The 15,479-nt window shown below is 30.0% G+C and overlaps 1 protein-coding gene across 1 annotated transcript in view; it reads left to right on the forward strand.

Moving 5' to 3' along the window:
- Positions 1 to 15,479, forward strand: part of LOC111623353 (tyrosine-protein kinase RYK-like) — a 101,682-nt gene that overhangs the window by 16,256 nt on the left and 69,947 nt on the right. The gene's annotated exons all lie outside the window — the stretch shown is intronic.

Raw genomic sequence — 15,479 nt, forward strand, 5'->3', positions numbered from 1 at the left:
ACTGAAACATTCATAGTTATTGTCCAGTTTGAATTTGAAGAATTTGGTTTTCAATTTATAACTTTTAGGTTCTAAATGATCAATGATAATTTCTATGGTAAAAGTTAGAGAAAAAGGCAAAAACCTTATTTTTGGGATAGGGATGAGTTGAAAAGATTGTAAATGCCAATAATGAGTAAAACTTTCATTGATTATAACTCCTACCCTGATATCCATCTAGTTGAGGCACACAAACTCCACCACTATATGGTGGAGTTTGTGTGTCTCAATGACTCTGAGGACTTAACCAGTGGTAGCAATGGCAACTGGCATGGTCACCCATGCTGGAAAGGTTGCAGGTGAGAGGTCAGACTGTCTTGGTGCTCTAGGCTTGGGTTGGGCGAAGGCAAAAATGAGCTTTCATTAAAAATGGAATAAAGTGGAAAGAGGCCTCTGTGCCTTGTGTTAAAAGATGTGAATGTGAGATGAGATTCAGTGTATGGAATGTTCAGGGCCTGTCTGAATTGAAAGAGCAACAGCTGTTGAATGTGATGCTTGAATGGAAGGTGGATGTATTGTGTGCAGTTGAAACAAAACATAAGGGCAAGTGCTTGGATGTGTGGGATGGTTTTTTTGTGTGTCTTCTAGGCAATTTGGCAAATATTGAGTGAGTTTCTATGTTAGTGTCTATCTGAAAGATAATAACCTTGTAAAACTCTTAGAATTTCTCAGTTTTCTTTTCGTGCTATCAGTGACATATCACTGATAGTATTAAACCTTATGAGTGCATTAATGACAGGATGGTCTGGTTGAGAATGAAAGTAGGATGTACCAGTACAAGGTTACTGTGTGTTGGTGTGTATGCTCCAGTTGAATCTACTACGTTTGAAGAAAAGGATGAATTCTGGACTGTTCTGTTGGATATCTTAAATGAATGCAAGACAAATGAAAGGATTGTGTTGTTAGGTGATATGAATGTGCATGTAGGTATGTGTGATGGATGTTTGTGGTCATATGTTGGCAGGTATGGTTTTGATGGAGTGAATGACAATGATTGAACTATGTGCTGCAAGGGATTTGTTAATATCCAACACATTCTGCACAAGTCAATCCACATGTATACTTGGAAGAACAGAACACTGCAGCAAAAGAGTATGATTGACTTTGTGATATATGATGAAAGGTTGAAATGGATGGTCAAAGATATGAGTGTGATGAGAGGGTGTGAAAAAAGTACTGATTATTACCTGATCAGATTGAGGATACAATTGCTGAATGACTGGCAATATAAAAGATAAAACAATGAAAGGAAAATTTTAGAATGTATGAAAGTAGAGAACCTGAAGGAGCAAAAATTACAATATAGAGAAAGTGTATCTGCTAAGCTAAATGAGCTGGATATGGATGTTACACAAAACCCTGAGAATCTGTGGGATGCTGTAAAAAAAGTATGGTAAAGCATGCAAGAGAAGTGTGTGGTACTGTGAAGATGGGCAAACGAGTGAGAGGTGCTGCATTGTGGAATGAAGAGATTGCTGAAGTTGTAAAGAGAAAGTAAGAAGCCTACCTAAGATATTTGAATAGTGGGAATAGGGATGAGTACAGAGAGCATAACCGTGAATGCAAGGAAATTGTGAAAAAGTTAAGGACTTCTAATGGTATATGAGAAAGTTAAAAGGTAGTGATGCATATGTGGGCACAAAAAGTGTGAAAGATAAGAATGGTGATCTGTTGTGGAGGAGTGAGAATGCATTGGAAAGGTGAGTATTTCAGTGAGCTTTTAGGATGTGCAGATGTCAACAATGAGGAAGTGTGAAGTTAGGATGCCTATGAATGAGCATGGTCATGGATGTGAAGCGATCAGTTTATAAGAGGCGAGAAAGTTAAAAATGGGAAAAGCTGTAGATGTGGATGGAGTATGTGCTGAAATGTTAAAATATGGTCATGATGTGTTGTTGGCATGTCTGACAAACCTGTTTTGCCTGTGCTGGGAGAAAGGGTGGGTGCTGAATGATTGGAGAGATACTGTTATTGTTCTGTATAAAAGGAAAGGTGACAGTGAACAATGTAAGAATTATAGAGGTATAAGTCTCTAAGCATGCCAAGAAAGATATTTGCACAAATTCTAGTGAAGAGAGTGATGAGAATTACTAGGAAAAACATCTGGAATGTTCAGTGTGTGTTTGTGGCAGGAAAGAGTTGTATGGATCAAATCTTTGGATTGTGAATGATTGTTCAGAAGTACTTGGGTTTGAATGAGAGAGTTTTTGCAGCATTTGTGGATTTGGAGAAAGCATATGACCAAGTGAAAAGAGAATACTTGTGGCATGTTCTCTATGAGTATGGGGTGAGTGGGAAGCTGCTTGAGGCGATTTAAAACATTGTATGAGAACAGCAGAGTGTGAGTTAGAGTAGCTGATGAAATTTCGGAGTGGTCCAATGTGACTATGGGTGTGTGTCAAGGTAGTGTGATATCTCCATGGTTATTCAATGTGTACTTGGACAAATGTATGAGGCAGTTGAAAGAAGAGTGAATGGGAGTGAAGGTGAGTGGTGAACTGTTCAATTGCTTATTATATGCTGAAGATACTGTTCTACTGGCTGAAAGCCAAAATGAACTGCAATATCTTATGTTGAAGTTGAATGAGAGCTGCAAAAAAAGATGGCATTGAGAATAAATAGAGAGGATATGAAATTTTGGCATTGCAAAAAAATTGCATTTGCATAGGGAATTTACTTGGGACCCTTGAGAGGAATGGCAGAATAGATAGGGAGATTGGAAGACAAGTGAATGCTTGTATGAAAGTGGTTGGGTGCACAGGGAAATTGGTTCACAAGAATATATTTCCAAAGAAGACAAGTATGGGTATGTACAAGAGTGTGGTCCTCTCAATGTGTTGAATGGTTGTGAGGCCATGGGTATGGGGAACAAAGTATAAGAGCAAAGTTATTGCAGCTGAGATGTATATGTGGTGTGAAAAGGAGTGATCTGGGGAGTAACGAGGCTGTGTTGGTGCAGTGCGGTGTGAAGAGAATGCGATTGAGTGAGTCCATCAAGGATGTTCTGCATTGGTTTGGCTACATATAGTGCCAAAAGATGAGATGTATAAGAAGTTATTTGTGGGGAATGTGGAGGGAAGGAGAGGGTGTGAAAGACTGAGAAAAAGATGGGCTGAGCAAGTGGAATTGTCTGAAAGAGAAACAGATTCTGGGTGAAAGAAGGTGCTGACAACATGTGTAAAAAGTCATGAATATGGAAGAAGAAAAAGAGATATGTTTGGATAGACAGAAATGGTGTAAGGTTGTCTGATATGGGTGTAGTGTATGATTTCAGCAGAGTGAAAGTTCGGGTTAGTGTTTTTGATATACTGTACTATGTCCTGCCCTTATGGTAGTGTTGCCACCTTTTCAAAATTGCTGACCTGGACATTTTAAAATTAGGATGTTATACTTAGAAATAAAAAAAATTTGTTTTTTTTATTGTGAATAGAAAATAAATATTTCTTTTTATTAGAAGGTAAATATGTACAGTACTGTACATGATATATTATTAAAGTTCTGGGGAGTAACGAGGCTGTGTTGGTGCAGTGCGGTGTGAAGAGAATGCGATTGAGTGAGTCCATCAAGGATGTTCTGCATTGGTTCACATGTGGCATATACAAAAAAAAATAATTAATAACAGTCCGATGTTGATATTAATTGCAAATACATAAAAGTAAGAATAATAAATAATAACACATACCGCATTAATAATATTTAGTTACAAAAATACATTGTATCTGTTACAATATATAATATAAATATAGAAATTTGAAAACTAACATCAGTAATGGTTACATATAATAATAAACTATATGAAAATAATTGAGAAAATTACATAAAAATAAATATTACATTATTTTTATTTACTGCCTTAAAATATATTTTTGGTTGCTCCAAGCTGCTTCTAAAAGTTTTTCATATATTATTATTTCTTCATAAACATTTTTACATTACTGCAAATTAGTAGTTTAGCTTTAACATTTTCCAGTGTTAATCTGTTTTTTTTTTTTTATCCCACCATAAGTTATTCATTGAAGAGAAACATCTTTCAACATACATATTAGACGTTGGAATGCTAATTATCTTCTGAACGTTTAGAAAATTTCCTTTTTTTAATATAAATGCCCATAACTGTGAATTATTTTTCCTGCTTTTAACTTGTCCTCCAAATTTCCTACTCTTTCCTTCATTGTGCAAAGTTCATTAAAACATCTGAAAACTGGACAAATTAATAATTAATTCAGACCATGAATTTAAAAACCGGTCTGGTGGCAACACTACCTTATGACATTCTTCAGAGGACTGAAGCTTACAGTGTTGTGCACAATACGCCACTTTTTTCTTGGTCATCCCTTGGCCCTGAATGTCATGACAGTATACAGAGATATTATGGCCACTTAGGATATGACCTTCTACCCCCTATCTCTCCCTTGAATTATAATCTCTAAAATATAGTAACATTAGTGTCCCATGGTATAGAAGTATTCTTGCCAAATTTCAAAATTTTTGGTCTAGTTGTTCTGAGACCAATACGGATAATACATAGTCATCATATTTTGTTTCATGTATGATTCAAGAAAGTCACTGAATTAATCAATGCACTTTTAATAGTAGGTGAAATTAAAGAAACACTGTTGTTTTTGACCCAGTTAATAGACCATCTTCAGGTATGGACAGATGAAAGTGGAATACCAGAGTGATTAGGAAAGAAGATGGAGTAGAGTAAATTGAGTGTTTACTAACTTACAGTTTACTCTGTCCCATCTTCTTTCCAGACACTGGAATTCCACTTTTATCTGTTTGTGTCCTGAAGATTACCTGCTAACTGGATCAGAAATGTTATTGTTATTTTCAACTTTATCCACTGTTACATGTCAGTTGCCTACCATGCGTTATAGGTAAATATACCGTATTTTATAGTTATTATTTGTAGATCTTCTGGAATGTTCTCTGACTTTTCTTATGTCTTTCTATCTATCTTTTGTCTTGATAATTTATTGTTTAGGGGCAATAAACTCAATGGAAGTGGACGATGTTATATAGTAAGTGGACAGGAGTCATTTTTTTCTCTCTTGGAGGTGTATGTATGCAGAGAAGGAAGGTTTGAGAAGAAGGTCACTAGGTTGTAGTGATTAAGTAGTTTAGACTAGGAGATTGGAACCATGAAATCATTAACAGAAAGAAAGTTCAATGATGGGAAGGATTGCCTGACACCAAACTGTCTGTAAGGTTAAAAACAATCCCTGTGTTATGTTTACAGAGAAGTTATGTTTACAGAAGGCATTATTGCCTTCATCTACCATTTAGGACTTAAAGATACCACTTCCACTTTGATCCTTAGAATTTCTCCTTCTCCTGTATTTCTAGCTCTAGGATAGTTTTTAAGATCATAAGAGCATGCATTAAATGTTTGTTGCAATTATTGAAATTGCAAAATTGCAAATTGTGTAATAGGAATTATGAAATAAATATGGTCTTTTGTTTTTTTTATTCTTTTATTCTGGTTTATAAAGGAACAGTCTCACAGTTAAAAGTACATTGATTAATTCAGCAAATTAACAACGTTGCTAATTAATCCTTGTTCAGAAGAGTCACTATTATTATTAAGATATTTATAGAATTTTAAAATGTGAATTTAATACACTGTCAAATGCTGTTTTTGTAATGAATGTTTGCAGTATATTATTTTTCATATTTATTGTAAAATGAAATTGCTGGCGTTGATAATGTTCTTTTAATTCTTGTATCACTCTAGGATGGATGGGCAGTTCTAGGCATGTGTGCTGAATGTGGCTTGCCAACAATATTTTTCCAACATGCAACCAAGGGCTCATCTTAAAAACCAAATATCCAACATCTTTGCTAAGTTGTATATTTTAATTTAATAGAATACAATTTTATGAGTAGAGCAACACTAAATAAAAATGCAATAAAGAAACAAACACTATCAACTATTTTAGTGTTAATAATAATAAATAATAAGGAAATGAAACAAATCTTATTTCCAAGATATCTCTGCAATATACTGACTTGAACCTTTTATCCCATTTAGTTGTATCATTTGTCAGGCAGCAAGATGTAGTGATTTCTTTGCTGTTAAGAATTTATTGAGTTTCTAAAGTGTGTATATATGAATTTTTGATTATTCGAAAAGATTCTTTCAATCCTGAAGACATCAAATAATATGCTTCGAAAAATTTCAGTTGGCATCTGAGAAAATTTTGCATCATAGATTTGGCAAATTTGGCATTTAGATTTAAAAAGGTTGCCCACCCCTGCACTAGGAAATTGATGAAATGATATTTTTACTAGGTCATAATAAATGTTTTTATGAGAATAATTAAATTTTATTAGCTCTGTGCACAATAAGAATGTCTATAAGTTAAATAAATATATGATTAAATTGCAATGTGAAGGAAACAACTTGGTTTTCAAATTTCAAAATGTGTTTAAAATAAGGTTCTATTATAAATTTCAATAAGTATATACAGTATTATAAAGTTTTATTTAGATTTGACATCAGAGCATGGAAGAAAATATTTTTTGAAGGTAAAAAAACAATTTCATTTCTTGCTTGTTTCCTTAAATCTCTGCATCTTATTTGGGAGGGAATTTTAGTATCTATATTATTAGAATTGAAATATATTATAAGAGGTAGTATAAGTATCTTACAAAATTTTTAAAGTGTATAAAAACAAATATTGATGAAATAGATCAATGTTAAACAAAAAAAAAATATATAGGAAATAATAATAACCAATAGGAAGCATTCTTTAATGGTATAATGGCTCTATCGGTTCCTGCTGGGATGAGAAAACTAATAGAAACCAATAATGATTTTTGTTGGTATTCTGTCGGTTTTTATTGGAATAATCAAACCAATAGACACCATAAAAATTCTTACTGGTATAAATGTATGAAAGCCAATAGTCTTTCATAACTAATTTTTATTGAAATGACTATAACCATTAAAATATATTTTACTTGGCTAATTTGCAAATTAAGAATTCTAGTTTATACATATGACATCTTGTATGTATTAACAGATATTTTTCATCTCTAGCTACTATAAGTTCAGATCTATTGATTTGAACTTATAATAGCTAGAGGTGCAGAATATTTTCAGAATAATTTCAAAATTTTCCTAGAATATACAGAAAATTTTTGAAAACTTTTACACACTAGCAAACAAAATAAAATAAGAATTTATGAATGATTTAATAATTACTATTACATAGTTTGGAAGATTTAAATAAAATCATATGAATAATTATATAGATATGTCATATAGTTTTCAGCACAACACTAAACTGATAAATTAACATAAAGCATTCTTTTAATTTAAAAATATTTTATGACAATGACAGCATTTAATTTTTTGCTGAAAAATTATTTAAGAAATGCACCAACTTTTTGATAAAAGATAAATGTTTTAGAGTTTTTGACTGACAGTTTCATTATTATTATTATTATTATTTTGTTTTTGTTTAAAAAATGCAACCATATTTTTATGGGATTTTAAAAATATATCTCGGTGTTAATATTTTTAAATTTATAATGAATCTTTTAAAAAATGTGAAATAAATAGAAATAATGTTTATAAAATGATGAAAAAACTTCTATTCAGCTGTTTAATCCAGACAATTCAGAAAAAACTTTTAAACACAGTTTATTCATTATCACATATGTGATATTTTATGATATATGTAATATAACTTAATCTTGTACTGAATTCATCTAATAAAATTTTTTTGAGTCATATATTACATAATGACATGCAGATAGTAACATAAGGACTCATTTCAGGTTAAAACAAGTATGTTTCTAGTACTGAGATGATAATAGCACTGAAAAATAACTCATCCCCTTAAAGAAGATTACAAAAAGTCTTTTGTCTTCTCACACAAATGGAAATTGCCTGGAGTCATATTGACCTATGTGATTCCGGAAGGGGTGTGTGTGTGTGGGGGAATGATTTTGTTCACCCTGTTTAAAGCTTAATAACTGCTGTGCTTTTTGTCGAAAGTTTCTGAAATTTTGCAGGGATTTTTTTTGTGAGGGGTTTTGATGCTATTAAATTTTGGTGATTAATTAAAGGTCGAGAGGTGGGGAGATAAAGGGGGTCGTATGTATCTCCAGTAAGGTTGGACTTAAGGATAATTTTACTAGTTATTAGCATTTACAATTTTTATCCCTTCTCTCAAAATTAAGCTTTTTGTCTTTTTATAATAGTTAAAAAATATAAAAAGTTTTTTTAATAAAATATGATAACAGATGGTGCCGTCAAAGTTTTAAATGTTGCTGGGAAAGTTGAGCAATTCATTGCTGGTTTATTCCCAAAAGATATCATAAATAAATAAATAGTTTATCATCCTACATTGCATCATCTAAACACTTCCTAAACTAGTAAATATCTGGTTGTGTAACTATTTATATTTTTATTTGATTAAAAAGTGGAATATTTATGAAAGAATAACTTTTAATTGCTTATAAAAAATTTAAACAATTTTAAAAAATATTTTACACATACTATATATAAAATATTTTTATTATATGTATTTTTATGCATGTATTATTAAAAACAATTCTAATTTAATTAAAAATATAACTTTAATCATGCAAAAATTTATAAATATGACTTGAACCATCTTCATCATTATATATAAAGTAAAATTTGTTTAGGATACCAAACCCTTTCATTAACTTTCTTTAACATCTTCAATCCTTAGAAATTTTCTTGTTCCCACAAGATTCAAGATAGACAGTTGAACATGTCTATCTCAAACCTCATGGGACCAAGAAAAAAATTTGAGATAGACAAGTTTTGAGATATAGAGGTTCCTACACAGTAAATAGTAATAGGTTTGGAGGTGTGGTATTGTGTTAATACAGTAGCATGTACAATACATACCTGTATTATGTATAAATAAAACATTTTTGACATACCTTAACAGAAATAGTTTGTCAATAGTTTCTGATGTCTGACTTTATTCAACCAATAAGATGCAAGTCAAACTCTTAGCCAGAGAAAAGCAGCATTAATTGTTACTATGCAGGGGTGCCCGTACATTTGGGCATGTGCTGCTCTTTTATCGTCTTGATTGTCCTTTTCCTAATCCCCAAGGGGATCCCAAACAATAGAAAATCTGTGACTTTAGCATATTCTGCCAATATAAAAGAAACTAATGAATGATATTTGTCCATTGACCCATGCAATTTTGTCTTATGTTGACCAAAACCCCATTTTTTGTTTTCAAGGCCAAGTTAGCTTCAAATGCAACCAGAACCACCTTGTGGGAGCACTGATCCAATGTTAAATCAGAGATTGAAGCTCCTCGCGTAATGTACAGTACAATGTCCTTTTTCATAGTCTGCAGGTGCCGCTGCTACTAATGTACTGTATTTCAAGAGATGTTTCTCAACTAAAATTTATGCTATCAAAATGTAGTTGCTGGACTTTGAAGACACTTTAGTTCATAATTTGAGATATAGAATTTTGGGAGAAAATTTTTAAGACATGTATTGAAAATGTATCAAATTTAGACTGAAAATGCAGGGGGGAAAATAAATTTAGAGATAAAGAGGATTTTGAGATAGGTTCAACTGTATTACAAAGTATTTTCAAAGAAAATAATGAAAATTCTAAACAGTAATACTAAATTCGCATTAAAAGTGATAAAACAGATCTTTTGTATATTAAATTTGAACTATAAACCTTTGGAAAACCAGTCTAAAACTTTGCCAACTAAGTTAATCCAATCCAGATTTTGTATTCTTTATGCTTTCTACGAGTAAATGTTTAAAACTCAAAATTTGGATAAAATGCTTTATTTTTAAATTAAATGTATGTATACATGAACATACCATAATAACAAATTGTAGAAATTTATAAAAAGATATTTATAAATTGTCATTCAAAAAAGAATGTTTTATTCAGACAGGAATGTGTTCAAAAAGAAATGTGTGTAATAAAACACATTCCTTTCTGAATGGTAATTTTTCATATTTTTTGTGAATTTCATTGATCTACCATTACAGTATTTTTTACAATATGTAAATTCTTTTTATATGGATTCGATTGCATGACTTTACTATAACCTACAAGAAAAAATAAACAGAATTGAAAACTTTGTTTTAAAAATTTTTAAATTTTAAAAACATTTTTAAATATATAATCAAAATTTTAATATATAAATATGAACTGAGTTTAATTTAAATTTCAAGTACAGTATTACTGTTTTATATTATCTGTAATTCGTATTAAGCATTCATTTTTCAAAACAATAGACTTATCTAATATCTCACTTCTTCAGTAATCACATGTATATGTGAAACTTTTCACTTTGTTTTTAATATGTATTTCATAAATTTTTTAGCTCTGTAATCAGTCTTTAATAAAACATGAGACTTTTTATTTTCAACTAATGTAAATAAATTCAAGTCCTAGAAGCCATTGTTACATGTCTGTTATTAGCATATTGAATAGAAGCTTTGTCTTTCCTGCATTTGATACTATTTGTATGTTCATATATACTTTGTTTTATTCTATACATTATGCTTCTTTTATATTTGTCTTTCATTTCTATGGTTCTAATAATGACTTTTAATTAATAAACTTCTGATTTTATGTATTTATCATTTTTCCTTTCTTTTTCTTTACTTTATCAAATATAGCATTTAATTTTTTTTTTTAAACATTATATCAGTTCATTTATAAATTTTCCAGCTGTTACTAATCTTTTTATTTTATCTTGATGCAAGTCGATTATATTTCTCTTCTGTTTTAATTTCTTTAATAATTTAATTTACTTTTAATGTTCATTGTATATATATATATATATATATCAAATATTAAAAAGTATTACAGTTTGTTGTGTTTATTAAAATACAATGGTCTTTACAGTAGCTTATGGTGAAAATACAAATATATATCTACATTTCAGTTCTAGGAGGCCAGTAATTTTAAGTTTGGGAATTGACGCATACAGTGTTAAAGTTTAAACCAGANCTTTTTATATGGATTCGATTGCATGACTTTACTATAACCTACAAGAAAAAATAAACAGAATTGAAAACTTTGTTTTAAAAATTTTTAAATTTTAACAAGGTTTAAGATTTGATTAGATTATACATTTTAAAAAAATAAATATATATTTTATTTTTTATAACCATGTACTTCTGACAGTTTTGTTATATAATTTACTGTTTCATACATAACTTTATACTACATCATCATTGGTAATAATATAAAGTATATCTACTTTTTCTCTACTTTTTTGAAATTAGTTTTTTATTAATAATGCATAAATCTTGTTTAAGTATCTCCTTAGAAGTGTTAGAAGCAAGCATACGATTGCTTGAGAGAATGTATCACACAGGAACATAACAAAGATAGATATACAGGCTTTATTAATTCTAGAGGATATGCATTTTGGACAATATGTCCCTCATTGTTCCTCTTTATTTTACATCAATCTAGTTATAAAATCACAGAAGTTGCATATTATTTTAAAAGTGGCAACTGGATAAATAAATAACCATAACAGTGAAATACCTAAGTACTGTAAATTGTAAATTAAATAAACTACAAAAAGTTTAAAATAATTAATAATTAATTAATTATTTTAAACTTAAAATAATAATTAAAATAAATATGGTGGTATATGGTTTATTTCTTCTTTTTGCATTGTCATATTATTATTGAATAATTTAATTTTGTTGATATTTTTATTTTTGTTGATAATTTAATTTTGTTGATATACATGTTAAAGATGTTCTTTTTCATATATGTGGGTGAATTAGAATTATTTAATATTAAATTAATATATTTAATAAATGTTTTCTCTAGACAATTAGTATTAACTTTTGCACTGTACCGCTGTCTTCATTTGCAATTCATTAAATCACACGATCCTGTTTCAAGTTTTAATTTTAACCTGTTCTGTTCTGTTGGATAAAACCAAAGAATTCACAAACTCTTTGGTTTTATCCACAAACAAACAATTGCCTTAAATAATCAGGCTATAAATCCACTATTTTAATGATTAATACTAAGTAAACTACTAGAGGTAAACATTAGGTGCCACCTCTTATCTAAATTAATAATTATAATTTTAATAATTTATTAAATAATTTAGAATTGTTTGGAAGAAAAGAATTGGCCCAAGTGGACTTGAACTTGCAACCTCCTCTTGATGTGCAATGCTCTTGCCAATTTTTCCACAAGTTTCAGAGAAGGTTCATGTACTTTCCCATACTTTAGTGCCACTGTTGTGCTGTCATTAAGATACTGAAAGAACTATGGAACTGCAGAACTATAGAATTGAGAATATAATTGATTTTGAAATTACTAATAAAAATTTGTTCATAATACTTACTTTGTTAGTAATTGTAAGGATTTTTATATATTAAATTATAGAGAGAGTATTTTCAATAATTTTTACACAAGCTTAAATTATTGATAAATGATACTTGACTTTAAAATAATTTAAAATTAATATTTTATACCTTTTATTTAGATGCCTTATTCAATTGGAATTACTATATTTTAATTTTTTTTTCTCTAGAAAATAATTGGCTTCTATAATTTTACTAATATTCCACTGTTATTATCTATCAGGAAATATTTATATCGCCGTTTAATTCATAAAGTAGTCCAAAATATTCACAGAATATCATAGAATTAAGTCTAATGCAAAATTTTCGGATTTTTGCATAGTTTCTTCTACAAACTTGTATTTTCTAATTTATTTTCATCAATTAGTAGTATAAAATCGTTGAATAATGACATGAGAGAATGGAATAATTATTNGAACTGCAGAACTATAGAATTGAGAATATAATTGATTTTGAAATTACTAATAAAAATTTGTTCATAATACTTACTTTGTTAGTAATTGTAAGGATTTTTATATATTAAATTATAGAGAGAGTATTTTCAATAATTTTTACACAAGTTCAAATTTTTTCTATCATAACGAAAAAAGCGTGGTGGAGAAATATCTTAAAACCAATAAAAATTTAAAGTAAAATTAAGAAAACCTAAATCATATATTTTAATTTTTTTTTCTCTAGAAAATAATTGGCTTCTATAATTTTACTAATATTCCACTGTTATTATCTATCAGGAAATATTTATATTGCCATTTAATTCATAAAGTAGTCAAAAATATTCACAGAATATCATAGAATTAAGTCTAATGCAAAATTTTCAGATTTTTGCATAGTTTCTTCTACAAACTTGTATTTTCTAATTTATTTTCATCAATTAGTACTATAAAATCATGGAATAATGACATGAGAGAATGCCATATTTGGAATATCCAGCTGTATTTGAATATCTTATTATCTGAATATAAAAGTAAAGCCTATGATTACCAAGAAGTGCTTAAGTATAGGAGTCTTGATTTTTATAATTATTTTTCAAGTGGTAAAGCAAGTGAAATTTTAATAATTAATAAATTGTCATAAAACACTTGTGTCCTTAAGACAAATGTGTGAATGCTCCACATTTGCAAGTACTCTTGCACCCTATCTGCAATTAATCATTTTGTATGGACTTGTGTGTCTTATGATGGCAAAGTTATTTATCTAGCTGGATGTACTGTACATGCATGGCTGGTTACCATTCTCCTTAAATTTTTATCATGTGGAAAGTAATGTAACTGGAATGATTGAATATATGGACTATCTTGATGTGTCATGTTTTCATGTATGTCACATACAGCTTCAAACCACTTATAAAGAACATTTTGGCCATTATGGTAGCCAACCATTCCACAATATCTATTTGAACTGACTCTATAAAGCATGTTGCCAATGAGAAACTAAAAATTGCAGACCTACACTAACTAATAGTAGTATTTTAATGGCAGCCAAGATATATGCCGTCGTGTGGCAGAATTCAAAAACATGTTCTGGAAACTTGTGGATCTATCTTCCATATGATTAAGAAATGATCCATTCCTTCACCTTTATATAAAATAATACATTAAACTTTTGAAGCCATGTCCTCTTTTGAAAATATCAAACTTTTAGCTAACTATACTGACAGTAGTGTTTAATTTACACTTTGTTATTATGTGAAACTAAAGATATAATCTGTATTAAAATGCTTTAAAGTATACTCAAATTAAAGCATTTTAATAATTTTTCTTATAATTTGAGATTTTGGCACTATTTTTGGGGCAGCAATTTTGGCATTAAAAAAATTTTAAACTTTTTTTTAATAGTAAGAGTAAAATTATCAACTATTCTGAGAGTTGACAATTACAAAAATTATATGACAGTCATTGAAAAATGTCTAAATAGGTTTGATGTGTATTATTTATTTTCCAAAGGCAGGTGGAAATTGACAGACCACCCTGGATGGCTCAAACTGTAGCTATGCCACTGTATGTGTCCATGGTTTCAATTTTGTCACCCCATTCAGGATGATGACTTCAGAGAGAGTTTTGCACAAAGGGATTTCAAGTTCAGTTGGTCATTGATTGAGTAAAGGGGTGATTGACATAAGGAGGATTAAAAACAATGGGTTCTATGGAAAGAGGTGGTTATTTAGAGAGGTTTTACTTTAGTTATGGATATATTGAATTTACTTTAACTGCAGTGGTTTCTCTCAAAATCTATTTACATTAATTTATGACTATTAATATATAATAAATGTTAGGAATAGTGATGTAACGAATATTTGGTTACTATTCGGTATTCGGCCTATTTTTCACTATTCGGCCGAATACCGAATACCTAAAAACAAGAGTAATAAATAACAAAAACACAGTAAATTAATAGTTTTGGTATTTAGATTTAATGTTATCGAGTTAGTGTTGTTTGTTTATATTTATTTATAACTTGTAACATGCACAAAATAAAAAAGAAAATAATATTAGTCACATGTATTCACAATTTATAATTACAAAGATCAGCACACGTACATGTCTATCGTTGGAGAATCCTCGCACATCTGAGGGTCTGACCCTGTCTATCCTTCTTTTTAAGCACTCGTCTTTGCTCTTCCCTTTCTCTTTCCTCTATTGCTCTAATCCATGTATGCCTGTGCATACATCATAATACGTGCTCACGATACTTTCAATTCGTCACTTTTCCGTCGTACAGCTCCCATTTTACAATTACGTGACTCAGCCTGGTGATAACGGAGGAAAGAGACAGATGGGACGTCGATATAAGTCACAGTTATGATTTCACAGATTCGAGACAGCTTGATAGCCCGAACAGCCCCAGGCTTTCGCCCATGCACGCTAAGTGACTTTCATTACAAGAATTTAGCTTTCTGAAGTCTATGACAACAATTGTTTGGCATTGACGGCCGTGAATTTCGTGCCAATAAACTTATTCGATTATGTTATCAACTCAATTTCATATTTATTTTCACATTTTCACTTCGCGGTCCTTCTCTGTTCTTTTTTCGTTATTTACACATGTAGGTCATTTCATCGTTA

This window comes from Centruroides sculpturatus, unplaced genomic scaffold (assembly GCF_000671375.1).
Source record: "Centruroides sculpturatus isolate CEXI.00-Female unplaced genomic scaffold, Cexi_2.0 scaffold220, whole genome shotgun sequence".
Taxonomy (NCBI): domain Eukaryota; kingdom Metazoa; phylum Arthropoda; class Arachnida; order Scorpiones; family Buthidae; genus Centruroides; species Centruroides sculpturatus.